The sequence below is a fragment of the Marmota flaviventris genome, chromosome 18 (assembly GCF_047511675.1).
Source record: "Marmota flaviventris isolate mMarFla1 chromosome 18, mMarFla1.hap1, whole genome shotgun sequence".
In the NCBI taxonomy this organism is placed as follows: Eukaryota; Metazoa; Chordata; class Mammalia; order Rodentia; family Sciuridae; genus Marmota; species Marmota flaviventris.
The window spans coordinates 49,776,874-49,796,664 of NC_092515.1; the positions used below are offsets into that span (position 1 = coordinate 49,776,874).

At 34.3% G+C, this 19,791-nt stretch overlaps 1 pseudogene; it reads right to left on the reverse strand.

Annotated features, from left to right (window-relative positions):
- Positions 1 to 8,507: 8,507 nt before the first annotated feature.
- LOC114090957 (large ribosomal subunit protein uL6 pseudogene) lies at positions 8,508 to 19,168 on the reverse strand (annotated as a pseudogene).
- Positions 19,169 to 19,791: the final 623 nt, after the last annotated feature.

Consider the following 19,791-nt stretch of genomic DNA (forward strand, 5'->3'; position numbering starts at 1 on the left):
ATCTCTGAGAAAGGACTCCATGAATGTGGTTACTAAGGATCTGACTGAAATGAAATAGATATGAAGACAAGAAATCTGTTGAAGGAATCGTGTTTTTAGCATAACAGATATGTCACAGTTCTCCAAAATGGTTATACCAGTTTGGACTCCCACAAATGGTTTGTAATTCTTTTAATTTCTGCTAGTTTTGTGGAAGTTGTAGTAGTGATTTTATTAGCATTTCCTTGATGACAGGAGTTTGAACATATTCTATTTTCTGACCATTCACATTTCTTCTTTTAGTAAAGTGTTTCTTTTATGACTGTTTTTGTTGTTTGACACTCAGTAAAGCTCAACAATTATACTAATTAATCTTTGGTATATATTTCAAAGAAAAAATATGTTCTTTTTACATGTGTAGAGAGACATGTAGATCAAAATACAAAAAATTCCCATCATCCCATAGGAGTCCCTGTGTTTATTCCTAGGTATTTCTTGCTCTTTGACCTCCCAGAGGCAACACAGTCTTTATCAACGTCAATTGGTTTTGCTTGATTTTTGAATTTCATCTAAAAGTACTTGCTATTCTGGGTTTAGTTTCTTTTACTTAAAATAAAACGTGATGTAATTTTTTTGTAACAATCCATTCTTCATTGCTGTTCAGTATGCTAGCACATGCCTGTGCAGCAATTTACTATTATTGCTTTGTTCATAGACACTGAGATTTCCAATCTGGGGCTATCAGAACAACCATATATATTTGTCTACACTTGAAAAGATTATTCTCTTTTGAGGATTTACAGTTACAGATTGATAAAGCTTATAGGGGTTTAAATTTGCAAATACTAACGTTATATTCGTGTGTTCCATATGTTTTTGTATTTCTCTACTCTTATTTTTTTTTTTTTACTACATATGGTATGTTGATGTCTTTTGTTTATTTTGTCTTTCTTTCTCTTTGATTCTCCTTTGTTGAAGAAGTTACTATGTTACTTGGTGGGTAGATATTCATAATTAGCATATACTTATTTGAGTTGTGGTATTTAGATATATAGATTCATGTCTTATTTCATTGTTCTTTTTGTATTATAGCTCTAAATATTAGTTTTATTCCATTGTTTTGTTTTCTTATTCAGGCTCTACAATTTTTTTGTATGTTGGACTCTGTCTTGTATATTAATATTTTCTCAGTGATTCTTATTATACTCCTTCATTTTATTTTATTCTGTTAACTCTTTTCATGTGTTTGTTCAGTGACCTTTATTATAATTTTATCAATCCTCTCGTTTTGAGTACTTTATAATTTTTCATTTCTAAGATTATTTAAAAATTTTCTCATATGCGAATAGTACTCAATTCACATCTACCTGAATTTTGCCATTTTTGTACATAATTGTTGAATGCTTGAGAGATGTATTTATTTTAACTGTAAATATTTGTTTAACATTTTACAATTCAAGTTGACATATTATAATTTTCTCTGCCTTGTGGATGTGTATTGTTTTGAGGGGACTATTCCTCTGCTAAAGAGTTTTTTATTTTTATTTTTTTGTATTATAATAACTTCTTTTCATTTTGAATTTATTTTTCTTAACTGGTTATAATAGTTTATATAGATAGTGGTGAGGGAGGTTACAAGATATCTTGGAATCTCCCTATTTTGTTACTATAATGAAATGAAGTCTCTTTAGTTTATGGTATATTTTTTTTGGAGGTTTGCTATGTCTGATTTTGTGATTTTTTCCCCCCTATGGGACCATTATTAACTTTTATCTTTTATTTTCTTCCTACCAAGCACTTGAACAGTACCCCTTGTATGTCAGAATGGCATTTTCCTGACTGGCACTTCTATTTCTTGCAATTGCAAGCCTCTTCCCTTTGATCTTGTGGTAACCAGTACTCTGATCTAATAGGTCTTAGACTTACTTTTTGATTATTTCTACTTTCTGATGCTTATGTTATTTGCATTTTTTATGTCTCCTAAGCCCTGCTAATTTTCCGTTTTTATCTGCATAGTCTGTATCTCTCTCTCTTTTTCTCTAACTTGGGCTTCAAAGATGGTTACTGAATTTTATTGTTTGTTTCTCTACTTACATGTGTTTGACATTTGTAGTATTGTCTCTTAATTTTGCTATATATGTGGACTATTTTTAAAGTTTTGTGGAGACATTTGGATATAGGTTTTTCCATGATTTTATGGGAAACTGGAGTACTCTTCTATTTTCTTGAAGTCCAGATATTTTAAAGTCTAGATTGATCCTATATCTCCTGTAGTGTTGTTTCTTTTGTTTTCTCTTACATTTTTTTCTCCTGTTATGTCCTATAATTGTCAACTGGATGTCAGATTTGGATATGATATTTTTGAAACTATAGATGATATTAACTTTTTCCAAAGAGGGTTTATTTTTGCTTCTGGAGGTTGGTAGAGTAGAAACAGTTTAACTTAATTCAGTCAGGGGTTGAGTTGATGTATAGCTGGATTTCATTCTTATGATACAATTCTGGTTTATTGCTACTATTTCCCAAGCTTCATTTTCCTCCCTACTCTGTGGTACTGCTAACAGCTTTACTTAGCTTCTCAGACTTCTGCCTTAGAATTGGCAAATGACTTGAGAAAATCCACGCTGAAGGTTGAGTTACCTCTTTGTGACTTTTCTTTTGCTAAAAATCTTGATCCCCGTGTCTTGGCTTCTTTAGTGGTAGCTATGTAATGTCTTCATACAACCATTTTCCATATTGCTATGGCTGGACTTTGTCCACAAAACTTCATGTATTAGAAATTTAATCCCCCAAACTGCCGCAGTCCGGCTGCAGCAAAATAACTGGGGGGTGACGAATAACTTGTGTATGTTGATACAGCAGGAGTGGAAGCCGTTTATTGCAGGACAGGAGCAGTATTTATACATTTCACACAGCTTATCTAATTAGCATAAACTAGATACATCAGTCAACCAATAAGGAATCTCCACACTTAATGGCTCGCTTTTGTTACTTCTCAAACCACTCCCTCTGGCATTTTGCCAGGCAACATCCAGACTTGTTTACGAACTCTAACATTCCCCTGGCAAAATGCCAGGTGTTATTTTTGACTTGTTTACAGACTCTAACATTTCCCCCTTTTGTTTGATTTAAATAACGACCATAGTGGTTTTTACAGAAACACCATAAATAACCTGCTACAAACAGAAAGGGAGGATACAAAATGCCACAATACCAAGCCAATTGATGGCTCCATGCAAGAAGCCCTTGGAAAAATTATACCAGCAATGACACAGTTAGCAAAGATACCGAGTTACAATTTGTTATAGATTACAGTTTGTTGTCTCAGTCCATGTAAAGCAGTGTCTCAATAGATCTCAGTTCAGATAAAGCAGTGTCTCAATAGATTAACTCACAGTCCAGGTAAATCACAGTCCAGGTAAGTTCTGCAGGCAGCTACCTTGATCCGAAGTCTCATCGGGTTCTCAGCAACACTGGAAATTCTTCCACCCTCTTCCTCACCGGCACTGGGGTGAAGGCAGGAACTCCAGCAATGATGCTAAAGAAAATCCTGTAGCTCCACTAAGAAAACAACCTTCTGAACAATTTAGTACATTATCTCAAGGTTTTTTTGCATTTGAAATAAGCATTAATAGTACTCATTATTTATCAGCCTCCAGGTCAGGGAGAACCATTGTAGCTTAGTTATTGGCATTGAAAATGACCAAACATCAGCGGACGCCAGTAGCGTCTTCTGCCGGCTGTAGCGTCCCGGGTAGCCCCAGATGGCCCTGGGGAGAGTCCCGGTCTCAAACTGCTACTGGGCACAGGGAGCAAGAGCCTGCAAGACTGTGCCTCCAGGTCAGGTCTAGATTTGGGCACGGCAGTGGAAGAGCCAGCTCCCCGGCCAGGAGGCGGGGAAGGGCCAGTCGCCGCCGCCTCTTGGAAAATTCTTGCTGCACTGTGACTGGCTTGCACACTCGGCAGCCGCCTCTCTGCTTCATGCACCCTCCGGTAATGAAAAGTATTTAGTAATAGCCTTTTGCTGCAACTTTTTTCCTGATAATCCTTCCTCCTCTGATAATCTTTCTTCTTCTGAACTTTCTGTTTCTTTCTGACTAGAGTTCCTGGGCTTCTATCAACACATGCCCTAACTATTCTTGGTTCCACTGGGGTGCCTTCTTCCCTTAGTAATTTACTTCTCACCCCTTCCATATTTTCATCATAAAGACAATACAATACACTGAGACAAAACAAGACACAAACATACTGTATCAATCTTCTCCATTTTCTCGAAATGGCCATTTTTCCTCTCGCCCTATCTGCCTAGGGACGAGCAGATTTGCTCCCGTCCTATCTATGGACGGGCAGCTTTTTTTCGTCACTTACCCCCGAGTGTCCCGGGGCTCCCCGTACGGGCCACCATCTGCCACAGTCGGGCTGCAGCAAAATAACTGGGGGGTGACGAATAACTTGTGTATGTTGATACAGCAGGAGTGGAAGCCGTTTATTGCAGGACAGGAGCAGTATTTATACATTTCACACAGCTTATCTAATTAGCATAAACTAGATACATCAGTCAACCAATAAGGAATCTCCACACTTAATGGCTCACTTTTGTTACTTCTCAAACCACTCCCTCTGGCATTTTGCCAGGCACCATCCAGACTTGTTTACGAACTCTAACATTCCCCTGGCAAAATGCCAGGTGTTATTTTTGACTTGTTTACAGACTCTAACACCAAACCATATGCTAATAGTATTTGTAAGCGAGGCCTTGAGTAGGTAATTAGGATTAGATAAAGGTCATGATGATGGGACCCTCATGAAGGTACTAGTAGCTTTATAAGAATACTTGCTCCATCTCCCTGATCTCTCCAGGTAATACCCACTGCCATGTTATTCAATTTCCCACCTCCAAACCATGAATTAAATAAACCTCTATTTATTCTTTATAAATTTTTTCAGTCTGTGATATTCAGTTATACCAACAGAAAAGAGACTAAAACATATAGTCACTTGCCACATGAAGACCTTTTAGTCAACAAGGGACTCTGTGCATGATAGTGGTCCCATGTGGTTGTGTTGCCTAGTGATGTTGAAGTGGTCTCAGCTTATGTAAGTGCACACTGTGATCTTTGCACAATGAATAAACCATTGATGAATTTCCCAGAATGCATTCCTGTTAAGTGATGTATGACTATTTTTACCTGGTTTTTCTAATTATTCTTATTGAGAGGGTAAGCCTGTTCTGAACTCATTTCCATAGGCTCTCCATTAAGCTTTTGTTTTTAATTTCTTAATTAATATATTCAATTGGTATAAATGCCTTTCATACGTCATAGGTCATTTATTTTTCAAGTGTGTGCGTGCGTGTGTGTGTGTGTGTGTGTGTGTGTGTGGTGTGCTGGGGATTGAATCAGGGCCTCACAGCTGCTAGGCAAGTGCTTTACCACTGACCACTGAGCTACACTCCAGCCCCTAACTCATTTATTTTAAATTTTCTGTAAAGATATTTTTACATTATGAAAAAATATTTTAAACATATTAGCATGGCTATTTTATAATCTATACTTGATAATCCCAATAAATAATTTTTTTTTTCATGGTGCCTAGTTTTCTTGTGTATTTAATAGTGTGTTCCACCAGATAACATTTGTGTTTGCTGAAGTGTGGCACCTGGGAATGCTACCAGTTGGGCACCACTTTATGATTGTTTGTTTGTTTATATATAAGTGTTGTGTGTTTGGACTGTATATCTGTTTGGGTGGCGACTTGTGGGTTTGTGTTTGCCCTTGCTTTGCTCATTGCCAAACCAACTTTCCCTGTAGTCTTTTAGTCCGGACTCCTAATCACCTTTACAAGGTGAATACTCTGGGATCCCAGCTTCACAGGAGGAGAGACACTATTAGACCTTTAGGTGGTATCAATTTTTGTTTTCTGTGCTTCATATTAAACAAGGTCTGTAAGTCTACAGCTTAAGTCAAAATAGCTAATCACATATTGTCAGGGCAAAAACAGATTTAGCACTCTATCTTTGAATTCCCACTTTAACCTACATTTTGAATTGGTAGTTTCTAACTATGCTTAATAACTCTTGGATGCTTTTAAGACGTTTTTGTATTTCATCTTATATTTTTAATTGATTTCAGTGACGGAATTGGTACAAATGCTCTGGTGCTCTACAGAGCCTGAAACAAAAGTTTTTGTTTGATTATAAAATTTGGAGAACCATTTATAGAACTTTTCTTTTCACTTTCCATTTTTACACACACACACACACACACACACACACACACACACCCTTACCTTTAAAAGAAGATCGACTGTTCTACTTATTAAGCTTTGCTTTCAGGGATAAAGTTCTAAAATTCATCTAGTATTGTTTGTGAAGTTGGGTTTTACTTTTTGTGCAGGATCATATTTATTAATTATATATTTTTCAGACTATCTGAAGTCCTTAAATATTTTTCATAAGGCAGAGATTTAGGTTCCAGTTTATCTGGGATATTTCTGTAGTTCTAGGAATTTATTGTGTTTAAGACATATTTCTTTTAGCAGAGGAAAATAAGTAAAGGTGTAATGTGAAAAGCATGAAAAGACCACCTTCTATTTTTGTTCTGCTCCTTAGTTTCCCATTTCCTGAGTGCTTAGAAATTTGGTAAATTGATAGAAATTTTTTTGTGGGTTTGTATACTTGTGATTTTTTTCCTCTAAATAATTTCAGAATTTATTTCAACTTTCTTAAAAAGTGAATATGTCAATGACATGGGCTTGTTAAAATAGTTGCCTTTTATGAAAAATTACCTAATCAATTATAGGTGACAAAGAAATATTTTGTGTTAGAGTAATACATAACTTTAATGTTCCTTTATTATTTGGCCTTTTAAATAAATATGAAAAGTGATCATCTTGTAACATTTTAAAAAAATTCACTTTCTTCTTTCCCCGGAAAGCAAATAAAACCATCATTCTTTTCTAATCTTCATGAATAATTTCTTTCTGGCCCTAGGTTAAAGGATTTTCAAGGCCATCCTATGGTATCTGTAGAGATACAAGTTAGACCTTGCAGTCTAGGCCTCTATGAAAGCACTTCTAAATTTCAGAGGTGAAGAGAGCTTATTCTTAATTTTTGGATAATTTCAGTTGTGGACTTCGGAATGAAGCTGCTAGGGGGGAAATGATCCTTATTAGAAGCATAAAGCCTACTGACTGTATCTTGGCCAGTGTTCCCTTTTTTCCAGTAAGCTGTCTGCTATACAGAGGTGTATAACCCTAATGGCTTGTTGTATGCCATTAAAAGGTATTGTACACTCATAAAAGAATGACATTTTGATCAATGCTGTTAAAAGAATTACTGTCTTGACACAGAAAAGCTTTCCTGCTGCAAGTTTAAAAATATGCCTTTAAAAGCTTTTTATTGAATACCTTTTTCATCCCTTAGAAATATGCCATTTTGGCATGAGGTTACTCTGAACTATTCCACATTATTACTTAAATGCAAAGCCTCCTATTTACCTTTAGAAGTCGCAGAGCCAGACAGGTATTTCCCTACCAAATAGATTTAAGTCATGGTAGTATCTTAAGCCACTGTATCTGATCTAAAAATAGAATTTTTGTAAAAAGAAAGCTGAAAACTAAATTATTCCTTTTTATTTTGTGAGATATTGATTTTTTCATGCTGTTTTGTTTAAAGTTTGTGGTTTAATTTCCCTTTGGATTTAGGAATCACGCCTTTCCACCCAGTTCAGAGATAGATCTTTTCTAAGTCACCTGGGAATTGGTTTTCTTAAATGGTGATATATTAGAAGTGATTTTCTACCATTTTTTCCTTTTTATTATATTTTGATTAGAAGTTTATGAAAACCATATCACAAAGATACAGTCTTCTAAAGATGAAGGTTTCTTCTATACACAGCTGGTCTTTCAGAGATTTATTTAAGTATCTTTGCTGTAAGTTTAATTTCATACTTTGTAAGCCTTCTGCTATTATTTAACTTTTGACTTAAACCTTTAAAAAGAAAAAGAATAACAACAACAATACCTTGTGAACTGAGCATTTGAAAGTCCAATACCCTGAATACCATATTTTTCTAAATATTTCACTATGGAGTAATAATTTACTGGATAGGTTTCAACTTTTATACTTTATGAATTTGATGTTTAATCCTAGTATAATAAACTTTTCACACATTTCAGGGTATGGGCATGTTTCAGGATAAATAAGTGTTTATTTTAATTTTTTTTCAATGAATGTTTTTCATTATTTATTTTTTGTGGCACTGGGGATTGAACCCATGGGTACTCTACCACTATGCTACATACCCAGCCTTATAGGATATCTCTTAAGTTGCCAAAGCTGGCCCCATACTTAGGATCCTCCTGCTTTAGTCTTTTAAATTGCTGGGAATATAGGCATGTGCTACCATTTTAGGATCAATAGAGGTCTTTTGTCGGCTCAACAGAGATCTTTTGTTACATCACTAAAATACCACACATTGGTCTTATAACCTGAGATCTTGTTTCTGTAACAGGACAATTCTTAGATATTATTTATCAGCATGCTGAACTATTCCTTTTGCAGAGACATAGACATCATCCATTTTTTTCCCCGATATTCTTGTTTTTAACTGTTGTGACTTATTGAATCAAAGCAGTTAAATTTGAAACAAGTTCAACTCAATGTCATTTCCTTCAAGAATTGACTCATCTTTCTGGGTGTGAGTTATGAACAAGCAACATCTGACCTCCTCTGAACCCTGTTGATGTATTTTTTACCCAAGAAATTTTGCATTTTAACAAGAGACCCATTCTTCTAAATAAAGACATTGATAAGGAAGTGAGCATGCACAGATTCTCTTGATCATGTTCTGTGCATGATTACAAACAGTGCAAACAACAACCAGTGCCTTTCTATTTCCCTGCCATTTGCCATCCTAATAATGTCTTTCTTTGCAAGGAGATTGAGTTCTACACTGATGTGATTGGAATTCCTCCATAGGGTTCCTTTGAGGCCCTTCACAATAACTATGTATTGCTTCAGAGTGAAGTTGACATTTTCTGGAATGTCCACAGTCTGCTGAGAATGGTCTTCATTCTTGCACTAGAAGTGGCAAAGAGCATTGATTTTTATTTGGCATATCAACTCTGTCAATCTGTTCTAGTTTTACTTGTAAAGCAGATATTTTTGTTGTTATTCATGACGGTTGTGCTTTTATTATTCAGTATCCTCTAAGGGCAGGGCAGGTAATTTATATATATATTCATAACACTAAAACTTATTACAGCTATTATGTGTCATGTTCTATGCTAAAGGGCTTCCCATGGCTCAGGTAAGTTATATAACTTGATCAAACAATGAGTAAATTGTGGAGTTAAAATTCAAATATAGGTAGTTTGACTCTCAACTATTGTGCTATTTTTTTTTTTTTAAAGAGAGAGAGAGAGGGAGGGAGGGAGAGAGAATTTTTTTTTTAAATATTTATTCTTTAGATTTCAGCAGACACAACATCTTTGTTTGTATGTGGTGCTGAGGATCAAACCGGGCCGCACGCATGCCAGGCGAGCTTGCTACCGCTTGAGCCACATCCCCAGCCCTATTGTGCTATTTTAACCTGTGAATATCTTGTTTATTTGTTGTAGGTAGGATTCCCATTTTACAAACAAGGAGCTGGAAGCTCAGAGTATGTACTTTATATATTAACATACAATGAAGGAATGGATTAGCTGCCATTTGAATATTTTCTACTATTTACACTGGATATTTTTCCTTTAGCTTTCTCATTGCACATCCTCCCCTTAATTAGTTTTGTGTATTCAAACGTGGCTTTTACTAGAAATTTTGAAATAGGAATTTGTCTAATGATTTTTTCACTTATTCTTTGGAGAGAAGCATATTATAAAGATATTTGGACTATAAGTCAGAAGACCTGGGTTCTTCTAATATGTTTGATTTTGGCCATATAACATTGCATAAATCACCCTTTACAGTCTTTTTTATAAAGTGAGGGGATTGGGCCTAGATGATTTAAAAAATTTCCTCAAGCTTTAAAATCTAATTTGATTTTATTTTGATTCATTGTTTATTCTTATTCTTTTTAATATGGACAATCTATCACTTGTATTTCATCCCATTAAATACTGCATATATATTTATTTTTTACATTAGTGACAAGAAGCTCTGATTTTTATTTTTTACTTGCAATATTACATATGATGTTGAAATACAACAATGGAAAGAAATTCCATGTAAAGAAGTAATTAATTCTTTTATAAGTACACTCTTTCTTTTAAACTACTCAAGAGTCTCCTAGTTTTAACAGTCAGAATTATTTCAGAGATCTACATATTACAAAAAGAAATAAACTATTTTTAAAAGAAAATATTTTCACTAACAAAACCAGGGATAGGCAACTGCCACCTTCAAAGTACTTGTAAATTCATAACTATATAACAGTACTATTGAAAATAACAGATAACATTTACTGGAATTTATGTCATGTATTATAGTAAGCATTTTATATACATCATATCGTCTAATACCTGTGAAAATACTGTAAGGAGGGTACCATTATTATCCTCATTTTACATATTAGGAAATAGATAATTATTGAAGTTAAACAATTTCTCCCAAGATTATGTTGTTATTCAGTGGTGAAGTTGAGATTCATACCTGCAGAATACCTTAGAGATTTTCCTTAGATTTGCAAAATGGAATAGTCGTAAGAGGTTTTCTATGAGAACACTTAGTGATATGAGTTTGATTTAAACATGAGTGTTTTGGGGAAGGAGTGGATCTGGTAACTTGTGATCAATGGTAGTTTCTAGTTCTCAGATTTTATCACTGCTGGTTACATATTTTACTGATATGGTAATAGAACAAACAATAGCGGTTGTATGATTTTGTAATACTACTTATTGTCTGAAGAGTTAATATATTCATTATGTGTTTTAGAAAAACATTCTTTGGTGTTTGGAATGTGGATGGATGCATTGTGGTGTGTGTGTATGTGTACATGAACATGGATTAGTAGCTGGAGATTAGGTTGACTATTCCAGTTTTCTCAGGTTTGGGTTTCTGAGTCTGAACCTTTAGAAAAAAGTCCTAAAAACCCAGAGCAAGTATGTATGTATGAATGTATGTATACATTCATACATATATGTATGTATGAATGTATGTATACATTCATACATATATGTATGTATAGTGTATGTCTGTGTGTAAAATGATGATAGCCTTTGGGCTACAGGGAATTCAGATCTTGCCGACAGTTAAACAGTTCTGAATTCAGTGCCTAGACTGATATTTGTCTGTTTTATTAGCAGAAAGCTCAATCTCCTGTGTTTTCCCCATTTCAGATAACCTTTTCTTGTCATCTAAGAAATTAATTTCTTTGTTGGAATCATTGCAAGTAAACTTGATAGCAGGAATGCTGTTATTGAGGTAGCTTACACAGTGATTTGCTAAGTACAGCCTCTTCATAAAAGGTGAAGCAGAAGTCAATTTATCGATCACCACCAGGATTTCAGGAACCTGTTGAACTACCTGATTTTTTCCCCATCTTTTTATAAAGCCTACTATTTTATTGCTTTTTATACCTTAGCAATTGGTTGTTCCTTTGGAAGTATTTTTTTTTTTTTTTTGTACTTTCACATCAGGTAAACTTTTATTTTTTCTTAGCATAAATTGAAACTCTCTAAAAACCATTTTTAATTAAGCCACATGAAATTACCAAAGTTTGACTTGCTTTCATCTATAAAAGTGGTAGTTTCATATGGTTTAATAGTTAACTCAACCTTTGGTTATTTGGAAATATTCGGCAATTAACAAATTTATTTGGAGTAGTGCATTGAAATCCTGGTTAATGTGAGAAAGAAACTGAGATGACTTTGAGCAGATTACTCAATGCTACCTATATGCTAAAAGTATGTTTAAAAAGGTATAATCATATGGAAAAATGTGTCTACATAGCCATTAATATTAGACATGCATTTGAGAATTTATTTTAATTGAAGGTTAAGACCAAATTTCCTTTCTCAGAATTTTGACCCAATTGTAAGCTATAGTGAGTTATGTAAATTTTGATGGATTAAAAAATGCTCCTTTCATGGAATTAGATTTAAAATTGTTGCTGTATTAACACAAACTGATCAAGAAAATGACTTTCTGTGCATTTTGAACATCCAGTTGAAGTTGGGGTTTGCCCTTTGGATAATTTCAGTACCTAGAAAAAATATAAGGGTACTATGAATTTTTTTTTTGTAACCTTACTACTGGTCTCAGCCTCATATGCTATCATGATTTAATATTCATATGCATAGAATTGCATATGTGAATATTTGGTATTAAAAACACATAATGTAATACTTGGCCCATAAACAAAAAGAGAGCCTTTCCTAGTTATTGAGGTAGCTTACACAGTGTGGGAGTTGTGGGTACAGTAGACCAAGCTAATGCTGAGAATCTCAACTTAAAGCAATGATTCTACCTTATAGAAATAAAAAGCTGTTACAGAATTTTCAGTAATTATAGCCTTAAAACTTTGTTTCTCTATTCTCTAACGGTAACCTCGGAGTTAGATATATCTTTTAACAGTGTCTTGTAAAATTGGAACTCATATCTGGGTCTCATTCTTTTTTCTATTATCTTTCTTATATGCTTTGTTAAGTGTCTTAGTATGTGTTTTGTTCTGCCTCTGTCATCAGTATCAAATATTGTGAGTATTTACTATTGAAATACTGTTCTTATATTTTCACAAACTACTTTGTGACTATTAAAGAATATTACGCATGACTTGTGGTTTGGTAGATCTTTTCAGGAATAAAACCTGATATCAGGGGCTGGGGTTGTAGCTTGGTGGTAGAGTGCATGCCTTCCGTGTGAGAGGCACTGGGTTCAATCCTCAGCACCACATAAAAATAAGTAAATAAAAAACTAAAGGTATTGTGTCCATCTACAACTAAAAATGTTTAAAAAAACCCTGATATCACAGCTATTTAAAAATACTCTTCTAAGACATTAAAATATAAATAGTTCTCATTGTAAAAAACTATTGAGAATAATATACCCACATATAATGAACCATGTTCTGTTGCTCTAAGATGCTAACGTGAGTCTGTCCTTAACAGGTAGCTTGGAAAACTGAAAACTAAGTCTGAAGTTGTGATCAAATAGGAATTTGATATTGTTGCTTTTCTCAGCAATTAAATTCATGGGGCAATTGACTAGAGGACATGATGTTTCCTTGATCACAAAACTTCTTTGATCAAAAAGATTCATATATTGTGAGTATACAGCTTAATGAATTTTTATAACCTAGAGATACCTGAGTAGCTAGCATCTTGATTAAGAAACAAAGCATATCTCATAACTTGGAATCCCACGTAGTGTTTATATCTAAACTGAACATCAGTCTCTACCCAGCTAAATTTTAGTTGAGTATTATATAATTGTTTAGATTTAAATACTGTGGGAAGAATAACACTACTCAATATTACCTAGGTAGTTATATTACTTTTTACCTTTTGCATGCTAGCTATAGCATACTAATATTCTATTTAATTCTACAGAATTCTATAAATGTCTATAGAATTTCCTTAGTTGTCTTCGTGATTGTTGAATAAGGACTTAAACTATTTCTAAGTGTAATCTTGATTTTTCTGAGTAACTGCCTTGCTTGGATGGTGACTGACATTTAAAGCTGATTTGATTGGCCCCTTAAGTTTGAGCTGCTGGGATTGCAAAACTCAATCATATGCAGAGAATTTGCCATTCAGACTGACAGTTCTGTCAGGCAATCGGATTATCATACATGCTTCAAGTACATTATTATCTCTACATGATTGTTTTGTTTTCTTTCTTCTTGAAAACTAGTTGGAAGCTCTGGTCTCTGAAGGTAAAAAGCTGGAACATCAATCTGCCACCTCCAGTTGGCTTTAGTTTCCCTGTTGAGTTTCCATCCATGTGCGCTGAGCTGTTCCAGTCACAGCCCCAAATTCAGTGTTTTTCACTAATGTTTGTTGGAGAAAAAGGTCTATCTTCTTTGGAGAGATTGAAATGAGTAATAGTCTTTCGACACTATTGGCAAGTGGCTTTCACGGTCCATGGCAGAGCTAATGAGCTACAGCTGCCTGCTTGGAAAATTCAGCTTTCAGTTGTCTGAAAGGATCCTCAGAATGTGGACTTGAGTTTCTGTGTGTATTAAAACAACAACAATGACAACAACACAATCTTGACAAACTTACAAATGTGTTATAAATTTCAGTGCAAGCTATTTTGTAACCTCTGCAACATTTTCCAGTTTCAACTGCAATAATTAAATTTTTTCCAGGTTTTGATAGAATCCTAGAAAAATGAATGAGAAAATTATTTGACAAAGGCAGTTTTGCATCAGGAACTGAATTTGTGGTGTTTATACTATATGGTCAATTGTGCATTTGTATTTAAGAGCAAGAAAATTACATAAAACTGTACTTTACAGTGTGGATTATGTATATTTATCTTCTGTTCTTGGACCATCATGTTCTTTCAGCATATATAACTAGGCATTCCATATGAATAGAATGCATTGTACTGCATGAAAACATATAACAGTATGGTATACTTGTGATTCAGTGGAGAATCCAGTATGTAAGCACAATCATACTCAAGGATTAGGCTTATAATAGCAGGTATTTCTGTTTCTCTTTCCTGAGAATAGGAAGTGATCTTTTACAACTTTTATGTAGAAAAGTAACCAGACCATTTTGTCTAAGCTCATAGGAGACAAGTGTTCCACCTCAAGGTTGAAGGAACTTTTTTTATCGGCGTAGATAATGTTATTTTATTAATTTAACTAATGTGTCAGTTTCAGGAAAGTATTCTATTGAAATGGCTTGATTGTTATTCAGGGGGGACATTTTTATGGGCTATATAGGTGATTATTTTCCTATCAACTGTAAGAAAGCCTCAAGCAAAACATTGCCTGATTTTCTAATTTGTAAGCAAAACTGCCTTGTAACCTCTGACAGTGTACTCTGTTATAGTGTTTTTGAAGAGAGGGCTATTATTGCTCTTGAGAAAGAGGATGCAGGTAAAAAGAACTGTGGAGAAAAGTCATTCAATAGCATTCTACAGATGCGGAGTCACTGCTGGGGCACTATAATAGATATAACTATAAAATGAGCAAATGAAGGTTGTCTGCAAAGTGTGAACTTTCTACATTTGCAAGTAGAGACAAGTTCTTTGATTTTAATATGCGAATCTTGGTACAAGAACACATGAATTTGATATACCTCTTGAGGTGGTTGGAATGATTTAAGGCATATAGAGAATACATGCACAGTGCAGAACAAGGGTAATAAAACAGGAGCTCCTAAAACAGAATGAGAACATTTCCCTTATCTGTATTTACTTTCTAGTAAGGAGCGTTTGATATTAGCATCAGAATTATATTCTATATTCATAATTTATGGAGTAAGTTTTTTGAATTTTATATAGTATATATTAGTAGAGTAGTAAACGTAGTAAACTGCAAAACAAAATTTAAAGGCATAGAAAATTATGACATTTCCAAGAACAGAATATATAAAAATCTAAAGTAGATAGAACAAAAAAGAGGGAAATAGTAGGCATTAAGGAAGGGATCTTCACTAAGATCATATTGCATAAGATCTCTTATTTTTATTCTTCATTTAATATGTATATTTAACCAGATCCTCCTCTCACTGAATTCTCCTTGTGACCCATTTTTATACAGCTTTGTTGAGATATAATGTACACACCATGAAATTTACTCATTTAAAATGTACAATGCAATGATTTTTGTCTATTCAGAGTTATGTATCTATGTATGTAACTATCATAATCAACACTTTTATTATACCAAAAAGAAACCTCATATTCATGAGCAGTCACTGTATATTCTCCCCCAAATACCCCACGACTAGCCAACCACTGATCTTTGTGATCCAAGTTTTAAAAGTTTTTGATTTGAAATTCCCTGCTGCCTTCCAAGGACATTCTACTTCAAACCATTTGATTGATTATACAGGCACAATCAGAAAGCTGTAACTATTCTCTTTGTTGATACAAGTCTCATAAATCAAAGGGAGTGACATATAACTGTATTCTTAGATATATCTAATTATATATAACTTCTTAAACATGATTTTCAAAAGGTTGTTTTTATCATAGATATAGAACCATTAAATATACCCCCTCCCTCACCCTTGACTCTGATCCTTAACTTAAAGATTCAGAATATTGATCTTGTCTGAGTCTTGGAGTTTTTAGACTAAGAGATTCTGACTCATTCTGACAGCATTCACAAGGCAGTAATGTATAACTCAGAAAACAAATCATTCAACATAATGTAAAACGCATCTGCTCATGAGAGTAGACATTGCATCCTCTAAACAGCACATTCTCTTCCTATAAGTAAGGGCAAGCTAAAATGTTATCAGTGAATTATCTTATACATGTGTAACCAATTATAATGGTTCAAACACTGAATAGCTCCTTTGTTTCTTAGTGAAAGGCAGAATAATGCCCGCCCCCCATGTGTGTGTTCTGATCTTCAGAATCTGTTACCTTACATAAGAAAAAGAACTTTGTAGATGCGATAAAGTTAGGGAGTTTGAGATGGTGAGCTATGATGGATTACTTGAGTGCGCCCAATCTTATCATGCGGGTCCTCAGAACTGAGAACCCTTTTGCGGTGAGAAGAGATAAAACTATGGAGGAACCAGAGAGACAGAGCAGCATGAAGAGGAATTGACTAACCATTTCTGGCTTTGTAGATGTAGGAAGGAGCCATGAGCCAAGGAATTCTGGTAGCCTCTAGAAGCTGGAAAAGGGAAAGAAGTAGAGTGTACTCTACAACCTTCAGAAAGGAATGACTGCTCGGTTAATATGTTGATCTCAATCCAGTGAGATTCATTTTAGTCTTCTAACTTATAAAACTGTAAGAGAATAGATTTGCATTGTTTTAAGTCAACAAGTTTGTGGTAATTTGTATGTCAGCAGAATACTAATATATAGACCTCAAAATTTCTTCCTGAATGGACCCAGTTAGTGAGCCTTGGGTAAGCACTCTCTCTTAGAACAGTGCATGAATGTGTCTTACCTATGTTTGTCTTAGAGCATTTTCTTAAGAACAAGGACTTTAGAGCTAGGTTTTAATTCTAGCTTTGCTATTTAACTGGCTTTGTATATCTTAGGTAGATTACTTAATATTCTGAGCCTTGTTTTATCATGAAAAAATGTGGTACTGACAATACTTACCCTTTCAGGGTTGTTTTGAGGATACCATGAGATAATATATCAACTGATGGCACAGTTTGATATGTAGTAAGCACCTAATAAATGATAGCTGCTATAATTATCTTTTAAAAGCTAAAAATGGAGTTTACCAATGGCATGCATTCTAACCCTGGCTCATATATAAACATGTTAAAAACTATTTATTGTCTTTAGCATTCTGTTCCATGGAATTTTCTTCATAACCCTTTGGCTACTGATATTGGGTCTTTTCACCAAAAGGCTTATTTTTTAAAGCTTTAATGGTTAGGTTGGAACTACCTTTGGTTTATGGTGCAATATACAATGCCTTTTGATATTTCATTTCTTTAAGTCTGTGTAAAACAGATCGTATTAAGGAAAACCTGGAATTCTGTCTCTATAATTTAAAAAATTTATAATCACTCGAAATTGTTTCTTCAGTTTTAAAATCCCCAATGCCTGGAGAATGGCAGACACATAATAGACAGCTATAAATATTTGACTGAACTAAACTGAGTTCTAAGCAGTTATTCTTTCACAACCTATTTTGCCTGTTGTTACTACTCTAATTTTGGGCCTTAGTTTTGTGCCTAACTTATTACAGCACTTTCTTTTTTTAAAATTTGTTTTAATTAGTTATACATGACAGTAGAATGCATTTATGCACTTTGATATATCATACATAGATGAGATATAATTTCTCATTTTTCTGAGTGTACATGTTATAGAGTCATATTGGTCATGCAGTCCCATATATACATAAAGTAATAATGTCTATTTCATTCTGTCTTTCCTATCCCCACATCTACTCCCCTTACCTCTCTTAACTTCCTTCTACCGAATCTAAGGTAACGCTATTATTCTCTAGTGCCCCCCACACTCCGCTTTATTGTGAATTAGCATCCGCATATTAGAGAAAACATTTGGCCTTTAGTTTTTTGGGATTGGCTTATTTCGCTTAGCATGACATTCTCCAACTCCATTCGTTTACTGGGGAAATATCATTATTTTACTCTTCTTTAAAGCTGAGTAATATTCCATTGAATATATACACCACATTTTCTTTATCCATTCATCTATTGAAGGACACCTAGGTTGGTTCCATAGTTTAGCTACTGTGAATTGAGTTGCTGTAAACATTGACATGGCTGCATTACTGAAATATGCTGATTTTAAGTCCTTTGGGTATAAACCAAGGAGTGGGATAGCTGGGTCAAATGGAGCTTCCATTCCAAGTTTTCTGAGGAATCTCCATACTGCTTTCCATAGTAGTTGCACCAGTTTGCAGTTCTACCAGCAATGTATGAGTGTACCTTTTCCCTCACATCCTTGCCAACATTTATTGTTGCCTTACAGCACTTTCTTAACTACTCTTTTGCCACTTGTCTTTCCTCTCTTTGATCTTCCACAATGCCACCAGACTAGGCAAAGACATTGTACATCATTTTCTCTCCCACTTAGTTTTCTTTTCTCATTGCATAATAGCCATATTATTTAACCCATTGTTTTACAACTTTTTATGGCATTTTATGTTTAGAAAATTATATTTGTATGGCACACAGAGGGAATAGGCCAGCCATCTATAGCTAGAGGATTTATACCCCAAGGGCTGAGAGGCTCACAATTCTTAGTACATTGGTCACTTAATTTAGGCACACCGATATGCCTTGGCATATCCATTGGAAAGCTCTTCTTAATGTAGAATTTGAAAATGTTTTTAATTAGAATTTATCCTGTCTTTTAGATCTTAATGAGTACATATTGTGTGCTTTCTAAACTCCAAGGAAGGAAATTCTCTTAGAGGAACTATTCTCTTACAAGAACCTGTCTCCAGGCAGACAGATCTGGGTACTGGCTTTCACATGGGCTATTTGTAATCCTTTCATACTTCTTCTTATTTCTATTGTTTTGAATAACATTTGTTTTCTCATCATCTGTCTGAATCTTCATGCTGTCTTTTCCATGATGCTTTCCCTAATACAGTTAAAATATGGCATTTTTATGTATTGTGTTTCAATTTCATGACAACATAAGCTTATTCTATTTATTCCCCTCTGTAAAGCCTGAATTTCTTTTTTAATTGGCATATACAAACATAAAAATTATACAGATTGGATTCTTTATATTCTAATTCAGTTAGTTTTATATTGTCAAGTTTTTCTTTATACATCTTTCTATTATTCCTATCATATTTGTAACTATTGACCAAAATATTTACCGTTTCATCTTCCTACAAATTTATACATACAAATTCAGAGAAATATCTAATGCTATACAACAATTATAGACTAATATTCATCGGGCAGATACATTATCAAGTCATAAGCAAATGTTTTCTAAGGGCTCATACTTAGTTCACATTCATTATAATAGCTTTACATATATTTGATCTTCAGAACAGCTCTGTAATGATAGTGTTTTATCTACATTTTACAAATGAAGAAACTGTGGCATACTAAAGTAACTTGCTAAAAGTTGTGTAGTGATTAAGAGTGGCCTGATTGAAATATTATCAGTTAATGCAGGTGGTTTTGACATGTGAGCTCAGCATGCTGACAGCCATTCTGTTACAC